Raw genomic sequence first — 17,499 nt, 5'->3', positions numbered from 1 at the left:
TAAATTATTTCATAGCTTCAAGATTTTGGTGATGAGATTGTTTATTTTTAGAATGACATTGTAGGGTAGGTGTGATAGGTCAGATCTTGCTGGTTCGAGCATAAACTCAGAGACTATTTGACGAGCCATGACTGGTTTAAATGTTAAAGGATTAATTATGTCATTTCATTTGTACTTTTACATACACACACACACACACACACACACACATGCACAAACATATACAATTATATCTTGTATAATCCTGTGTGTGTATACACACATGTACAAGCACATATATTACAATAATTGCATCATTATGTGTATACCTACTTATCTATACATATACATTTTGAGATGTATAATTTTATGATATATATGTATATAGATGTATATATAACTTGCACTACAACCACTTTGCAATCACATCCTGCAATACCATGTACCTAGTTTTGGTCATTCAGGTATATCTAATGAGGCATCTTTTCACCTGTTTGAACTTTTAAAAAATTTTCTATATAGCATTACATCAGACTTTATTTATTTAGTTGTCTCATTTGGGTTTTGAACATCAAAGTCAAAATCAATCAGATACAATCAGCTGTATTGGTACTCATCTATTGATCTTGCCTTTTATCTAAAAATTTTTTCCTGTTCTCTCATCCACCTTCTCAAATTATCTCGTTCTCTCACTCGTCAGCTTGCATATTTTCTCTCTCTCTCTCTCTCTCTCTCTCTCATTTATCTGCTCCATCTCTCAAACCATGTCCTTATCTTACTTCCTATCTCTTGTTACCTCTTACTTCCACTCCTTGCTGTCTCTGCTCTCTAACTCACCCATTTCCTTTATTGTTCACCTCTCAAACCATCTCCACTTTGTAAATATTTACATATATGATCATATTACATGTGTGTATGTATATCTATGAATGTATGTGTATGTATATATATATGTGCGTGTGCATATATATATATATATATATATATATCATCTGTTTTCTATGCTAGCATGGGTTAGTCAGTTTGACCAGAGCTGGCAAACCAGAGAGCTGCACCAGGTTCCAGTGTGATATGGCTTGGTTTCTGTGGTTGGATGCCCTTTCTAATGCCAACCACTTTACAGTGTGTGCTGGGTACTTTCAACATGGTACTAGCATAAGCAATTCTATGTGGTGCTAACACTAGTCCTTTTTACATGGCACTGACATAAAGTTCAATTTGTAGCAAGAAATGCTGATTCTAGTAGTAGGTGTATAGTGTACCAAAAGTTCATATACAGAGGGACATGTATGAATCTGGTCACATTCTAAAGACGTTGGCACCAGATTTCATCTGTTTTAAAGTGACCTAAATTAAAATTTCCATTAAATTTCATTTTAATTCATGTTCCAAACATCAGCTTAATAGTGATTAAAGTTATTTTATTTAATTCTTGATGATTTTCAAACTAAAGTGAAATAGAAGCAGTGTATTTCAACAGAAATGTGATCTCATAACAAAAGGTTTAATGTTCTCAAAGACTTTGAATAAGAGAAAACAGTGTAATTCATATCTGGTTTTGTTTGATAGCAAATCACTTTATAAATTCTTCATTTAAAAAAAAAAAAGAAGTCTGTGAATTTACCATGGGTGCACATGTATGCATGCATGTATGGCAGATTTCTCATTCATGGATGTACTATGTCTTCTAGTAGGTTATAGTACCATAACCAAAATCTTCATATCCCCCCTCCCATACACACGGTCACACACGTGCACTCTTCTTTTTGTGATGAGATTAGCAAAACAAAATCTTCAGCTAACTTCAGATCTCTCCAGATCACCAATTACACTTGACTATATAGTAGCACCATGTTGGCCAATTAATTAAACAACCAATCAATGTGTGTGGGGGGGGGATGGTGATGGTGACGGTGATGAAGACCTGTTGATGATTCCGTATCGTATGAACCAGCCATCTCAGACTTTGTAGTTTTAAGTGCAGTTATCTGTCATTTCTGCTTTCATCAGTACCATTGCACCTGCCCCCCCCCCCACCACTGCTCTCTCGCTCCTCTCCTGCCGTCACCGTTGAAATCCAGCTGCATTCTTTAAGTGACTGATCAGCTGCTGCAGTGGTTTTTATCTGCTCTGATGCAATTGCTGCAACCCCCCCCCCCCACACACTTTCTCTGCTCCTACCCCCACCCCCCACTTTCTCCCACAAGCTATTTTCAATGCATTTTTATGTCAGAAACCAAAGAATGCAGAAGCTAGTACAGCACCACCACTAAACCGCCGCCGCCCAATCTCTCTTTATTTTTCCATACTCCCTCGTTAACTCTGTGTCTCAATCTCTATGTATATCTCTTACTCTTTTTTTCCACCAGCCCTTGTCTTTCTCTCTTCCTTCTTTCATGTTCTACACTCTACTTATTCACTTGCTCTCTCTATACACTGTATTACTCTAGTTCTCTCTCTCTCTCTCGTCACAGATCTATGTCAGGAAATCTAAGTTTCGAAATAAGAAGAATGGAATCCACCTGAAAAAAAATATATACTGATAGCTTGTAAAGTTCACACACACACACACACACACACACACACACACACACACACACACACACATATATATTGTGTACATGTGTTTTATTACTATTAGGTGTTCATCATCAACATCTCTAATATTCCCTACTCACCCATTCCACATTGCTATCCCAGCAGCCCTTGGCTTGACGTAATAAGGTGCTAGTTGTCAGAGAGGCTTTTAATATTGATTTTGTTTCATCTCATAAGGTTTACTACCCCTCTCTCTCTCACTCTGTCATCTCTTCCTCACCTCTCTCTCACTCTGTCATCTCTTCCTCACCTCTCTCTCACTATATATATATATATATACATATATATATATATATATATATGTGTTACATAATACAATGGCAGAAATGATACATCCAATGCACATACCAAGATCTCTGCAGGCACGTGCTTCTAGTAATGTGATGTGAGTGACAGGGTGGGATGTGCTTGCAGGTGAGGGGGTCGAGTATGTGTATCGGAGTGGGTCGGTGGTGTTTCACTTGGGGATGACAGTGCATTCTAACAGTGGTGGTGGTGGTGGTGACAGTGGTGGCAGGAGATAAAAAGAAGAAATGGCAACTGAATAAAAGAAAGAGGGGTAAAGAATTATCTTATATGTATGTGGTGTGATGGAAGTGGTTGTTAATGTGGGGCAGGAATCAGTATGGATTGATGTCAATGTTGTTGTTTAAGCCCAGCTCAACTCCAATTGAGAAGATCTATGATCAATGGCATTCCTATTGTGACCATCCCTTTTCAATTTTTTTTTCTTTGGCCTATGTTCTGCAAACCCAGGATCACATCTAACATGTCCTTTTTTTTATGATAAGAAACTTTGTTTCTGAAATAAGAGGAATGAAATACTCTACAAAAGAGGGGATAAGTATTGATAGCATATGAAGTTTCTTCTCTCTTTTTCACTCTGTCTGTTTATCTGTCTATCTACCTATCTATATGCCTGTCTGTGTATGTATAATTATATAATGTTCGTATGTATATGCACCATCATTTTTGTAAGATTTATTTCCAGAAGCAAAATGTCACTTGATGTATTTAAATACTTAACTTAGTATTTACTATACATGCTTTCTGCAGTTCTTAATGATTCAATGCATTTGGGTATCATACTAATGACTAGTGCTTACATATAATGAGGGATGTCTATTTATTTCTGGTGTGTATGTGTGAACACTCTCATTTCCATGCTTACATAGCTTAATGGGTCAGACAGAATTCATTGAGGCAGCTTTTATATGGTTGAATATCTTTCCTGACACCAACCCTTACTCGTTTCCAAGCAAAGTAATAATCTCTAAGTCTATCGAATAATAAACAGCCCAGACCTGGTTACATGAAGTCTTTCAAATGACAGAGGTGCATGTTTGTATATAACACTGGTGTGCATATTTTAACATTTGTTTATGTGTGTGTGTATGATTCGAGGGAGATTTGGGATGCTATTTTTAGCATATTGTGTAACCATTTAGAGGCTCTGTAGTAGGAAAGTAAGGAATAGCTTGTGTGTATGTGTGTGTATCTGTGTATGTGTGTGTGTGTTGTATAGGAAATATGAGGTGGTGGGTGTGGAGTTAGAGAAATGAGTTGAGTACAAGTCCTCTCTATATCCCCTGTCCAAAATCAGTTGAGCAAACAAAGCTGTATTGATTTTTATTCACAGCCTGTTATTGTCGTTGTTAAGTCTGAGGTCAGCCTTTGACTGAGCGGAGTTATGATCAAAAGCATTCCAACTGTGACCATCCAATCTTTTTCTTGCATGTTCTTTTTTTTTTTCATCATGTTATGATATTATTTGCGAGATATTTGGTTCCTGCTTTTTTGCAAGTCGAGCAATGCATAGAACACACACGCACACACACACACACACACACACACACACACACACACACACGCACACACGCACACACACACACACACACACACACACACACACACACACACACACACACACACACAGGCCTGGTAGTGTGATAAGAAGTTTGCTTCCCAACTTCATGGTCCTAAGTTCAGTCCTACTGTGTAGCACCTTGGGCTACTAATAGCCTCAGGCAACTAAAACCTTGTGTATGGATTTGATGTTTGTGTGTGTGTGTGTGTGTGTGTGTGTGTGTGTGTGTGTGTGTGTGCATATATATATGTGAGAGAGAGGTTTGTGTTTGTCCACCACCACACAACTGGTGATGGTGTGTTTACATCCTGCTAACTTGATGGTTTGGCAAAAAGAAACCAATAGAATAAGTACCAGACTTTAAACAAAATACATTGGGGTCTATTCATTTGACTAAAAATTCTTCAAGGCTGTACCCCAGCATGGCCACAGTCTAATAACTGAAATAAGTAAGAGTTAAAAGATATGTAAAATATTATATTTACAATACAAATTCAATGGTAAAAAAGAAAAAAAAAACTTGCAGACTGTAATAGTCTATAAAGTAAAATTTAAAATTTATTCTTTCTGTGTCGCTTGGTTCTGATCTGCAGCTTGTTAGTTGAGAACCCATGTTTTACAGTCTGAATTCAAATTTCACCAGAGTCAAAGGAAACTTTTTTTTGTGTTCGATCTGGCTGAGGTGCATGGGAGTTATTGATAAAATAAAATACTACTGAAGTTCTGGATCAATATAACTGAATATATATATATATATATAATATATGTGTGTGTGTGTATACTCATACGCACACACTCTTTGTTCTTAATGTTTGATTTTCTACCTACATAACAAACACATTGATGTTAGTGTTGGAATTTTAGAGGGCTGTAATGTACCACACTATGGTGGCAGATGGTAGACAGGACTCGTATGATGGATAATACGATTGTGTTAAAAGCCTTGTATAAGAATTATATTTGTAAACTCAATTAATAGATTACATGTGTGTGTAGGTGGATGTTAAGAAATCCTTTTGAAATATATGAATTGCAGTTATTACTACTACTACTACAGCTGTCACTTGTAATTGAAGATGGCTTGGTTGTATGGACCTTGCTTTTGCTATTTATTTTAGGTAAGGCGACAAGCTAGTAGAATCGTTAACCTGTCGGAAAAATGCTCAGCGGCATATTTTTCTGGCTTTACATTCTGAGTTCAGATGTCACCAAGGTTGACTTTGCCTTTTCTCTTTTCTGGGTTGATAAAGTACCAGTTGAGTGCTGGGACCAATGGAATCAGTCAGCTCCCTCCACTAAAATTTCAGGTCTTGTACCTATAGTACAAAAGAACTGGTTGTTTTAGGTGACCCTATTAGTTACAGGTTGACACAGGTGCTTTCTTGGCCTTTTGATCCTTAACCATTTAGCATTTAAATTGGTCCAAATGTCCAACCTTATCAGAAGAACTTAGTAAAATAACTTTATCATTGTTAAGCTGGAATTTGGAACATATCCATGGGGAGTCTTGTGCAGTTTGGTATCAAATGGGTTAAATAAAGGGGTCATAGGTTTCCTTGCATATAGGAAAAAGACAGGATGGTTATGGTTGGAATTCCTTCAATCATAGGTTTTCCTGATCAGGGTCAGCCTGGGGCTAAACAACAACTGCAGCAGCAAGCATGTAGAGACGATTAATAAGCCTAAATATCAAAAGACCACTTAGACATGCAAGGGGCAGAGGTCACGCTTTCTCCAAACTCACTTGACCTCTTTTAATTACATATCTAAACAGTCATGAACATTTAGACACATGACCCAACATCAAATAACTGTAGAAGACTATGTGGTTATTCAAATGGCTAGAAAAAGCAACCAAGTCTCCCTCAAATCACATTAGATTCTTGAAAAGAGACATTGTTAATAATGTAGTTATAAGGTTACAAAGAAAAAATATAAGAAACAAAGGAAAAGAAAGGCAGCAACAGCACTTTTGATTATGGGTTTGCTGAATTAGGACTGACCTGGAACTGGACATGAACAGCAATAGCCCTTTAAAAAATTTACTTTGGTGTAACCCTTTAAACATTTAAACTGGCCATATCTGGCCCAAATGTACAACATTTTTTTAATATTCAAACCAGCTAAATCTGGCCTCATACTCCTAACCTACAATGTCATTCTAAAAATAAACAATCACATCATTGGAAGCTCAGAGTTACAAAATGATGCATAATTAATTCAAAGCATTTCCATTTGACAGAATAATCTGAATATTAAAGGGTTAAACCCAGTGAAACATTCAGAATATGACAACCAGGAAAAGAGAGAGTCCTGTGACTAGCACTAGGCTGGTACCAGGGCTGTGGAGTGTGAATGCCAAATCTTCAGCTCTTATTTCTGAAAATAGATTTTTTTTTTCCTACTTGTTTCAGTCAGTAGATTGTGGTCATACTGGGGCACTGCTTTGAATTTTTAGTCAAATGAATCGACCCCCAGGACTTGTTTTTCCAAAAAGCATGGTACTTATTTTATCTGTCCCTTTGGTCAAACCACTAAGTTACAGGGATGCAGACACACCAACACCAGTTGTCAAGCAGTGGTGGGGGAACAAACACAGACACACACATACATAGACATGCAAGACAAGCTTCTTTCAGTTTCCGTCTACCAAATTCACTCAATGCTTTGGTTGCCGAGGCTATAGTAAAAGACACTTGCCCAAGGTGTGACACACAGTGGGACTGAACTCGGAACCATGTAGTTAGGAAGCAAGCTTCTTATCACACAGCCATGCCTGAACATGTAAAACTACTTAACAAAACTCATTTTGAAAGAAATTAGTTCAGTTTTACAATCCTTGTTAGAACAAATGCAACAATGCATTGTAGTAAGATGTTCCAAATGACTTTTCCAATCAACCACCTTATGATTGAAAGTAGTTTAGGATGGAAATACATGGACGTTAATGCCTTACTACTACTACTACTACTGCCACTACTATTATATTGTTGCTTCTTTCGTTTTTACACATTCCTCTCATTTTTAGATTTCTATTATAATGTGGTATTCAATTTGGAAATTTAGAGGAAAGAACTGAATAAATGTAATTTAAAGGAACCAGAAAAAGAAAAATGTAAGATGGGTGCTTATGAAAGAAATACGAGTTTGAGGAATTTAAAAAAAACAAAAAACACCATGTAATGTTGATTTGGTTTTGTTATTTACTCATTCCTTTCGAAAAATAAATCTAAATCCTTGACTTTTATGCTATGAACTTGTAAGAAATGGTAGGGGGGGGGGACAAATATTAAAAAATATATATAAATAAATAAATACAAACATATCTTGTACTTAAAGACTAATTAATTTTTGTTGAATCATCATCGATGTTTTGTCATCATTTTTCACAGGGTTCCACCACCCCTCAACCAGTTTACCATTTGTGCTTTGGAGTTAAATAGATTTGGAGGATTACTCCACTCGATCATAGCGTGTTTTGTCTGCGTGACTCATGTAGGAATTCTCCCTTATGTTTCATTTTATATTTGTCATATAGCAATAGGGTTGTTCTACTTTTTGTCTCACTTCAGTAAGGTTTTAAGTGTTCTAAGCTTTGTTGTTGTAGTGGTGGTGGTAGTGGTAGTGGAGGGGGGGGGGTGAGGATTCTCTCGTTTGTTTTCTAACTGTATTGCTGTTGTTGTCATATACAATACTGAACTGTTGTTGTTTTTTTGAATTCATCGGAACATTACACAAGTGATGCAATTATCTTTCTTTGTGAATCTCTTCTATTCACTCATTTTCATTTAGATGAATGATCATAGCTCTATTAAGTTAAATCTTCTATCATCTCATGGCTCTGATTTTTTTCTCTCTGTGTGTATATCTATCTATCTATCTATCTATCTATATATATATATATATATATATATATATATATATATATATATATATATATATCATCATTTTGTTGTCTGTTATCCATACTGGCATAGATTAGTAGATTAGACAGTCTGAGTGGAACTGGCAAGCGGAAGAGTTGCACCAGGCTCCAGTCTGATTTTGCTTGGTCTCTATAGCTGGATGTTCTTTCCTGACACCAACCACTCCACCACAGAGTGTACTGAGTGCCTTCTACGTGTCACCAGAGATTTCTTTTCCTTCTTTGGACTTTTCCCTTTCTTCTTTCCAACAAAGAGCTATACTCGAAACGTCAAGCTCTCTCTTTACACTGAGCGTCAAGCTCTCTCTTTACACTGAGCGTCAAGCTGATATATATATATCTTGTGCACGTCCTCTTGTTGACCATTAATTTTACTCGTTTATATGAATTGACTAATATATATATAGTCAATAAATGTGTGTGTGTGTGTGTGTATATATATATATATAGTGCGAGAGAGTTAGGGGTTGAGGGTTCAACCCACTAAGGGATAGTATCTATCCAATATACTGCTGGGAGGGTACCCAATTATTGCTACACTAGTGTTATACCAAGTGCAATAAATGGGAGCAGGTAAAAGTGGAGGTTTTACCCCAAATTTACTTCTGTTCATTCTCTAATTTCTTATGTACTTTGTACTTCTATATGTAAACCCGGTTGGTAAAATAACATGGTTTGTCATAAACACCTGTACTTTGGGTTTTTTCTGTTTTTGTCACTTTAGCTATGAATTAAATTAATGAATTCAACGGGATACACTGTCTGCAAGTAGTTGGGTTCAGCATATTATCCTCCATTTTCTAATTGATATATATATATATATATATATATATATATATATATATATATATATATATATATAAGATAAGCTCATTTCTTCTCACCTGTTTCCAACCTTGGTATGTTTTCCCTATGGGCAGACATGTTTTACATGGAAAACAGGAAACAACCATTTCTTGTATGACAACAATGCTTTTTTACAACCATCATGTGCTGTCAAGACTAGGCTACTCACACATACATGGGCTTCTTTTAGTTTCCATCCACCAAATCTACTTGCAAAGCTTTGGTCAGCCCACCATTATAATAAGACACTGTGGGACTGAACTTGAGACCAGATGGTTGGTAAGCAAGCATCTTGATTGCACAGCTATATATATATATATATATATATATATATATATATATATATGTGTGTGTGTGTGTGTACTGGCATGCCTTATAGGTACAGGTGCCCTTCCCTTTTTTTTTGTTATTTCTAAGACAGTAGGCATGGCTGTATTAAGAAGTTTGCTTACCAGTCACATGGTTTCAGATTCTGTCCCATTGCTAGTTTCTTTAGTGGTTTGGAAACAAACTTCTTACCACACAGCCACTCATTTTCTTCTGAACCTCTACACTTAAAAGTTGCTTAACCTGATTATCATTCGATTCCTTGGTAATTAATCTCCAGCAATTGATTTTAATATACTGAACTCTGCATAATTTCAGAGAATTTTGTTACTTTTTTCCACAAGGTGTAAAATTCATCACATACAGCATTATATTTTATCACAATTCTATACTCTTGTTGTTCTCATCATCATCATCATCATTATTGTTATTGTGTCTATAAATTCAGAATTCCATAATTTGACACCCTAATTGCAATAACCATTTAGTCATGCAAGGAGTACATTTCTTAGATGCAGTCACCTCTCATATTATTTAGCTGCTGCAACTAAATATGCCAAACAAACACACACACACACACGCAAGGGAGGGAGTCTTTATGCAGTAACTTGACCTGCTAGAAATAGCAAGTTCTCCTAAATTACATCCTCCTATCCTTAAAGAGAAGGAGTAAGGATTTATTAAATAATGTCTCAAATATATAAACAACAAAACAGAGATGACAGTTAAGGCTGAAACACTTTTGATCATTATTACTAAGCTCAGGCTAAATCGCATACATACCATTCTACTATAGGTACAAAACCTGAAATTTTGTGGGAAGGAACTAGTCAATGACATCTACCCCAGTGTATAGCTAGTACTTATTTTATCAATTGTGAAAAGACAAAAGGCAAAGTTGACCTCAGCAGAATCTGAAGACAGATGAAATACTACTAAGCATTTTGTCCAGCATGTTAATGACTTTGCGAGCTCACCACCTTTATGTGCATATATAATAATACATTGTATGTTCTACCTTTGATTTTATATATGTGTGTGTGTGTGTGTGTGTGTGTGTGTGTGAAATAAGAATGGAGTGAGTTAGTCATTTTATTACTTTGATTTACAATTGTTTCATCTTATCATGATATAATGAAACAATTGTAAATGAAGTAGTAAAATGACTTGCACACATGCATATATTCAACAAAGCTTCTTTCAGTTTCCGTCTGCTGACAAGACAGTGGTCAGCCTAGATCTATAGTAGAAGACACTTGCACAAGATGCTACACAGTGGAGTTGAACCTGAAACCATGATTGGGAAGCAAGCTTCTCAACCACAGCCATGTCTGCTGATAATATTTCTGAGGAAAGTCTTGGCTATTACACTCCCCATTTACACCCACACTCTTCCTGAAGTCAGTAGGGAGTGTCACCGATTAAAAGTACTAATAATTCGATGGTTTTTAAAAATAGAATAAAACCGCTACCTATTCCTATGTTTGGTTCCTTTATAAATTGTGCAAATGTAAATATTTTATTGGTTTATTGTTGAACTTGTTGCAGTTTTCTCTTCTTAACCAATGAAAGGACACACATGTGTGTGTGTGAGTGTGTAATATTTTTCGATTCTTAATAACTGATAGTTAAATTTACATCAACTTAAGGTTATAGTTTGACTCATGAAATATAAAAAACTGTTTTAGTAATTCACTGATAACCATCTGGGGTCTGTAACTTCTATCATCATGATAGTCATGTTTGCTTAAATGCATACATTACTCTCCAGCTGGCTCCTATACGAATGCTTGCTTGTACACGTACACACACACATGCATATATATATATATATATATATATATATATATATATAAACATACTTAGACACATATAAATACATACAGACAGACGCATGCATGCTATACAGCTTGGTATGTCTACTACCTTATCTTCTTCCTACAGATATCCTACTCAGTCTGGTACTGGCATGCAAACTGTTTTCAGTAGATGCCTTTATCCCATTGACCTGTTGACATCCTTGTCTAGAAGTTTTTGTCAAATATATCATCATCATCATCATCGTTTTAGTGTCCACATTTCCATGCTTGTATGAATCAAGCAAAAATTTGTTGGAGCCAATTTTCTTCGACTGGCTGGATGCTTTTCCTATCCCCAACACTCACTTGTTTCCAAGTAAAGTGATATTTTACCTTTGTCCTTTGAAAAACAAACAGCACAGTGGCCGGGCATGTTTTAGTGTCAGGTTGCAAAGCAAAGACGCTGCCTGTCCACACTTGCACACACACACACACACACATACACACAAGTACATGCACATATATGTCCTGATGACAGGTAATGTTGATTTGATGGAGGAAGTGAGCTTACGTGAACACAAACATTTGATCACTATAAACAAAACATCTGTGTGGTTGTTCAGCAAGAACTTGTAGAACCCTCATACATCGTCTAAAATGGGAGAATCTGTGACATATATGGAAAATACATTTGCTTTTCAGGGCCCATCTTAATTCTAAACCAAGGAGCAGCAAAATTTTTATATGACTGACCCCTACATGGAATCATTTGATAACTTATGAATCCCTGTCATGTAAAATTACTAATAAACAATAATTCCTTTTGTGTTATTGATAATTTTTAATAAGTAATATTTAAAGAAATTTAATGAAAATTCTTAACAAAACTGAAAAGAACCCTAAAAATTCAGTCACATTATGGTGATATAATCAGAATATTTAACCCTTTAGCATTTAGACCATTTAAATGTATCCAGCCCCAAATTTTCTACCTGTTTTATGTTCAAACTGGCCAGTTCTGGCCTCTCACACCTACCTAACAATGTCATTATGAAAATATACAATTACATTATTGAAATTGCAAAGCTGCAAGATAATGCATAATTAATTCAAATCAAAGTGAATTAATAAGTATTATGGCTCAGTGGTTAGAGTGTTGGGCTCACAATCATGAGGTAGTGAGTTTGATTCCTGGACCGGGCTGTGTGTTGTGTCCTTGAGCAAGTCACTTTATTTCATGTTGCTCCAGTCCTTTCAGCTGTAGAAATGAGTTGCAATGTCATTGGTGCCAAACTGTATCGGCCTTTGCCTTTCCCTTGGATAACACTGGTGGCATGGAGAGGGGAGGCTGATATGCATGGGCGACTGCTGGCCTTCCATAAAACAACCTTGCCCGGACTTGTGCCTTGGAGGGTAACTTTCTAGGTGCAAACCCATGGTCATTCATGACCGAACGGGGTCTTTACCTTTTTTTATATTTGACAGAATAATCTGAATGCTAATAGTTTAATGTTGAATATGTATTTGGTGAATAGTGATTATTGCATTGATATTCGGCTGGAAATTAAGGAGTTTTATCCTTAAATTACTGCTCTCTTCCAGTTGCAGTTCACCATTATTTCAGCATCCTTAATGCTTATTGATCCCTTGAAAAGCAACATAGACACCACCACCCTCAAAGTATATTGAGGGGTAAAGGAAAATAAGTAAATGCAATCACCAGCAGGAATCGGTCTGCCAGTCTGATATATGCCAGATGGCCATGATATCAACCTCTCTCCCTCTATCTATCTGTGTGTGTGTATGTGTGTGTGTGTGTGTGTGTGTGTGTGTGTGTGTGTGTGAGGTGCATACATAGCACTGTAGTTAAGAAACTCACTTCTCAACCACATGATTTTGAGTTCAGCCCCATTGCACATTATCATTCAATTTCTTGGTAATTAATCTCCAGCAATCGATTTTGATATACTGAGCACTGCGTAATTTCAGAGAATTTTGTGACTTTTCATGAGCTGTAAAATTTGTCACATACAACATATTTTATCACAATTATATACTATTGTTGTTGTTGTTGTTGTTCTCGTTAATATTATTATTATTACTGTTATGATTATTATTAGGGTAGCAAGCTGACTGAATCATTAGCATGCCAGGCAATAATGCTTAGCAGCATTTCGTCTGTATCTACATTCTGAGTTCAAATTCTGCTGAGGTTGACTTTGCCTTTCATCCTTTCAAGATTGATAAATTAAGTACCAGTGATGCACTGGAGTTGATGTAATCGACTAGTCCCTTCCCACCAAATTTCAAGCCCTGTGCTTTTCATAGAAAGGATTATTATTATTATTATAGTACCTATAAATTCAGAATCCCATAATTTGATACCATTTGGATAAATGTCTTTTACTGTAACCAAGACTAACCTGTGCTTTGTGAGCGAATTTCATTGACTGAAACTTTTGTACAAAACTCATTGTGTGTGAGTGTGAGTGTGTGCATGCGTGTGTCTGCACATGTTTGTATGTGTGTGTGTGTTGTCATACTTAAGATATAATTTGTAAACATTGTTGTCATAATGAAAACATATTAAATTCAATTATTAATGGTTTTCTTTTCTCTTTTTTCGTTTTACAGAGAAGTTCACCAATCTGGGAGGATTTTACCAATAAGGCCACCAAACTGAATTCGTCACTGAAGTAAGTACCGAGAGAACAATGGTTCTTTTGTTGAGGCTTATACACACTACACTACACTACACTACACTAAACACTTGAAGTCTGGCATTAATAATAGTTCCTTTATAAAACTACTTGTAAAGTTTGAGTACAGCTACCGCCACCACCACCACCACCACCATTTTCTTTCTCTGATTTTCCATTAGTACATGTATACATATAGGAGTGACTAATCAAATGTGGTAATATGTAGTTGAATGTGTTCTTTTGTGATCTGCTAGAAAACCTACTGAAAAAATACCCTCTTAGTTAATGCTCATTTCTGGTAGCAAACGATGTTTCTATCCTCTCTTCATATTCACATATGTTTGTGTGTGTAGTAGTGGTGGTGGCAGTTTGTGTGTTTGTAGGTATGTGTGCACTTATATGCTTTTATAGGCCAAACAGTTTTATATATAAATGTGTGTGTATATAATGTTTGTTTCAGCATAGTTTCTATGGCTGGATGCCCTTCTTAATGTCAACAGTGTACTGGGTGCCTTGATGTGGCATTGGCACAGGTGCTTTTTACATGGTGTCAGCACAAGTGCTTGCTATGTGGCACTGATGTGGGTGTGTCCCTGTCTTGACATAGGGCAACAACTGTAAACAAGCATCACCATCATACAAGCAATGTTGTTCATTTGCCATCTTCTGTGAAAACATTTTCTGCACATAAGGAAATATTACCTTGCTTGGAAACAGATAGGGGTTGCCAACAGGAAGGGCATCTGGCTATAGAAAATATGTCTTAACAAATTTCATCTGACTCCTGCAAGCTTGGAAATGTGAACATTAACCTTTAGCATACTGTTGACACATCATGTCGCCATGCAAGTTTTCTCCCCTCTCAATACCACACAATGTGCCTGCAGCTACAGGGGAGAAAACTTGTACAATACTATGATGTGCCTAAGTGTTAAAAAGCATTGATGATGATGAAGGTTGACCTTCAAAGTAAAAAAACGATGGCATAGTTTTGTTTTGTTTTGTTTGCTTTTTTTTTTGTATGGTGGGAATTATATTTTGTAATGTTTGCTCTCTCGGTTCATTTCCTTCACCTAAGCCATTAATTGTACAAGAGGAAATACTTAACATGAATGATATTTTCTCTCTCTATCCTATCGCACAAACTCTCTCTAGGCCCACAAAATTAGTCTTCTCCATCTGTTCTTATCTTTCTTCATTTCTTGTTTACTTCTATACAAATACTTTCCTTGATCAGTCTTAATTGAGAAATTTCTTTGCAACAGAATTGAGAATCCAACTTGATAGTTACTTCAATGGATATACAGTCAAATTTCAGAGGAATTAGCTGCAAACATCAACTGTGACATCTGTGTATCTGCCTAATAGTCTTCATGGTTACCAACTGATAATACCTAGCAACAAGCTTTTTGTATAGAAGTACTTTCAGTTTGTACACATACATAAAAAGAGAAAGAAGATAACTGTCATTGCTTTCTCTATGAATGTACCATAACCTCATTGCTTTTCATATTCATAATTTTTCTTTGAATAATTGAAGAACTATTCCCATATTTTCTCTTATAAATGACATTTAATGCCGCTAATATCCAGTTCTTATTTTGCTTTTCTAATTCCTCTTCTTTCTTACTTATATTCCTCATTCCATCTGGTCATTTGTAGGTGGTTGTTTTTGTTTTTCCCCTTTTTTTTTTCTGTATCATATTTTCATTAACCTGATACTACATTCCTGATGGTAATCATTATAAAGAAAAACTGAAGGTTCTTTAAAATTTATTCTGGTTATCATTCTCCATAACTATGGTGCTGCCAGCTACACACCAAAATCTGATCAGGCCATTTATAGAAATCAGTTGATAGTGTCTTATGATTGTTAATACATGAAAGCACAAGGCCTCAAGGTTAGGGTATTCACTCATAATCATAAGACCATAGATCCAATTCCTGGACTAGGCAATGCATTGTGTCCTTGAACAAGTCACTTTATTTCACTTTGCACTGGTCTGCTCAGCTATAAATAACTACCAGCCGGGTGCTGCTGGTGCATCTCTCTCTCTCTCTCTCCTGGTTTTGCTTCCTTTCAGTTTCTTGTTACCAATTGCTCAAGTCAAGGTTTTTTCTTCTCATATGGTGCCCAATGAACTGAGCCTGTTGCCTCCTTATATTTTCCTGGTGGTCTTTGCTCATCTAAGGACCTTGGTGTTTGTCACTGAATCTGCACAGGACACTTTCAACATTCTTCAGTGTTTTTTTCCCCCCATTTTTACGGGTATCTTCCATGCTAGTATGGGTTAGACTCATACTAACATGGAAAATGGATAGTTTAGACTTCTTGCATGGATTAGACTGCTAACATGGCTTAGACTATGAACATAAGTTATACTGCTAGCACAGATTAGACTGAGCATGGGCTATACTGCTTACATATTCTGAAAAACTACATTTAGTAATGATATACTTTGATGCTTTACCTAATATTCAAAATAATAATAACTATGAGGAAAGTTAGCAGGTGTGCAAATGTAGACAATTTTCCTTTCCATAAATCATTGATATCTGAAGCTTTGTAACTCTTTGTGACTTACATATGTTACACCACTCTCTTAGTTCCTACATTCAACATTTTTTAGATGTTCTCTGAAGATCTACTACCTTGGTTCTTCTTTTCTTCAAGTAACCTACTGTCATTATCAGTCACTTTAAACCTATTGAGAAGTGTGTAGATATGATGAAGTAACTTTTTTTTTATGTTGAAAACATAGAACAGGAGAATATATGTGAAAGGAGTGAACGTGTGGGTGTTGCTTCAAAATACTAGCAGTGGATATGATATTGTCAAGTTTGGAAGACATGGTATGGATTGACTTATCTAATATAAAGGATATATAAATTTCTGAACTTAGCTGATGATGTTTTAAAGTGCATCTCTTTACAGTGGCATTCTGGGAGTATGACTTTAATACAGGCTTTAGTAAAGTTAAAAATATGTTACTTGACAGGGTCCATAGCTCAAAAATCTGGAAGTCTCTCCAGATCAAGCTACTACCTTTCCACATTAAGAGATCATAGTTTCTTTACTATGGTTGTTTCACTGGAAAGAATCACAAGACAGATTCTTCAAGCTGAGTCACCTGGCAGGAGACGCCGGAGCAAACCAAGAAGGAGATGGTTGGATAATATCCAAAATCTCAGTTGTTATGCTTGGAAATCCAGTCAAAAATTGTAATGATGGTTGTTTCTGATATGACCCTGTGGTCACAGTATCTGAGGACTCTACTCAACGACCTTACCAGGTATAATGAATGAGAAAATGGGTGGATGGAAAAATATAAAGTAAATTCATGGAATGTATGCGGAACAGTGAGAATCCCAACAACAACATATCTATTGACTTTAAAAAAATTCTTTCTAGTAAATTTGAACCTGAATATTTGATCGCTGTTGTTTTTCATCACC

The 17,499-nt window shown here is 36.1% G+C and overlaps 1 protein-coding gene across 2 annotated transcripts in view; it reads left to right on the top strand.

The window, feature by feature from the left end:
• LOC106883643 (uncharacterized) overlaps positions 1 to 17,499 on the top strand; it is a 307,035-nt gene that overhangs the window by 61,979 nt on the left and 227,557 nt on the right. For both annotated transcript variants that reach the window (XM_089357701.1, XM_089357700.1), the window contains exon 2: positions 13,976 to 14,116. The gene's annotated coding sequence lies outside the window, so the exon portion shown is untranslated. The remainder of the gene's footprint in view (positions 1 to 13,975; positions 14,117 to 17,499) is intronic.

Source organism: Octopus bimaculoides, chromosome 9 (assembly GCF_046866305.1).
Source record: "Octopus bimaculoides isolate indiv1 chromosome 9, ASM4686630v1, whole genome shotgun sequence".
Taxonomy (NCBI): Eukaryota; Metazoa; Mollusca; class Cephalopoda; order Octopoda; family Octopodidae; genus Octopus; species Octopus bimaculoides.
This window is presented reverse-complemented; position numbering and strand designations above follow the sequence as displayed.